We start from the raw sequence: 2,014 nt of genomic DNA on the forward strand, positions 1-2,014 counted from the left end.
GTAGAGAAATACCTTTTTTTCTTTCTTACATTATGACCTCATAGTAACCTCCATGAACGCATGATCTGGGGAAATAGGAGTCATCCATTTTTTAAAGAATGTGGTGATATATCAAAGATGACTTACATCTTGATCTAGCATGTGGCATTATAGATGGATAAAAGGAGACACATTTATCTATGTATACATACACACATGCACGCACATGCATACATGTATTATGGTTGCGATCATGTTTAAGTATAGACACATACACTCTTTTCTTACTTTATTAAAATACTGAATTTACTTCACATATATATTTTTGTCTCCCCATCACTTCCATGTCTGACCCCTGCTACCATTATGTCATATCACAACATTCCATACATACTTAAAACCAAAGGGTGGAGTTCCATCTTTAAAAACCAAAAAGGCATTTTGGACAACACATTCTTGGCAATGGAACCTGGAAAACATTTATTAAACACAGTAGGGAAAGCTCTCACTCTGCATTACAGAGAGGACAACCAGATATCAACTGTTACAGAAATGAAATGAGATGAAAGTTTTTTAACAAATTGTTTAAACTCTTTTCTTAAAGTGACTTCCTCCACTGCCAGAGATCTTGAATAGCCTCCTGGTTAGTTACCTGGAAGCAATTCTTCACATAACTGATGAGCTTAGCTTCCACTTTAGGAAGAGAACTGCCTCGTTCTATACTTGCTTGCATTTTTGCTTTAATGTCTTCTACAGGACTAGGTCCTTTTGGTGTTTCAGGAGTTTTTTTATTCCTGTTTTTTTGTTTTGTTTTGTTTCTTGAGATGGAGTCTCACTCTGTCGCCCAGGCTGGAGTGCAATGGCGCAATCTCAGCTCACTGCAAGCTCCGCCTCCCGGGTTCACACCACTCTCCTGCCTCAGCCTCCCGAGTAGCTGGGACTACAGGCGCCTGCCACCACACCCAGCTAATTTTTTGTATTTTTTAATAGAGACGGGGTTTCACCATGTTAGCCAGGATGGTCTCGATCTCCTGACCTCATGATCCATCTGCCTCGGCCTCCCAAAGTGCTGGGATTACAGGCGTGAGCCATGGTGCCCAGTCTTGACCTTTTGATCTGAGTGTTGGTGGTTTTAAGTCTTTTCCATTCTAGTTTCATTTTTGTGCATTTTTGGCTGGTATATCTTAAATAGATTTTTTCACTGGAGATTTTTCTTCAGTTTCCTCATCATCTTCCTAATGATCATCATCGTCTTCACAGCAGGTTTTACTTTTTCCCATGAAACCCTGCTACCACCTGCAGGAGCAGATCACTTTCCAGATATACTTAAGAGTTTCACATCCTCCTTCTCCTCATCTTTTGACTCTGCGTCTTCCTCCACAGCTACTAAGTGCTGTCCACTAATATGCACTGGCCCTAAACCACACTTCAATTGTAAGACCACAGGTAGTGGTATTTCAAAGCCCCCAAGGGAAACTGTTGCCTGTACAGACATTTTCAAAGTTGCCAGTGTTACTTTAATTGGACTACCTTTGTAATTCATTGCTTCTGCTTCAACAATGTGCAATTCATACTTTGCACCAGCCCCTAAACTGATGGTTCTTAAAGATAACTGTAGCTCATTTTCATCATCATTCACGTTAAAGTGATCATCTTTGTTGGCCTTTGGTTCACAACTGAAAAGATAGTTCTGGGGCTTAAGGGACTCATATCCCTGTTCATCGAATCCTCCATGGAGTGGTGGCATGTACTCAGGTGAGAGAGAAGGCAAACAGAGATAAATGACTACTGCTCCAGGGAACAGCCCCGCAGAACAGAATCACGCCCAACACATACATTCTTATACACTTTTTTCTTTTTCTTTTTTTTTTTTTTGCAGAAATAACAACTATTGCTGATGGATTTGATGACAACCCAGATGGTGGGTGGTGATGCCATTTCCTGAGTAGGGAAAACCGGGAGAGGAATCAGAGTGGGTCGGAGGAATTATTAACAAGAGTTCAGTTCAGGACTCATTCAGTTTGAGATGAAAATG

The 2,014-nt window shown here is 40.8% G+C and overlaps 1 pseudogene; it reads right to left on the minus strand.

The window, feature by feature from the left end:
* Nucleotides 1–577: 577 nt before the first annotated feature.
* On the minus strand, nt 578–1,713 carry LOC108533778 (nucleophosmin-like; annotated as a pseudogene).
* Between the last annotated feature and the right edge of the window lie 301 nt (nt 1,714–2,014).

This window comes from Rhinopithecus bieti, unplaced genomic scaffold, assembly GCF_001698545.2.
Source record: "Rhinopithecus bieti isolate Rb0 unplaced genomic scaffold, ASM169854v2 scaffold_10712, whole genome shotgun sequence".
Taxonomy (NCBI): domain Eukaryota; kingdom Metazoa; phylum Chordata; class Mammalia; order Primates; family Cercopithecidae; genus Rhinopithecus; species Rhinopithecus bieti.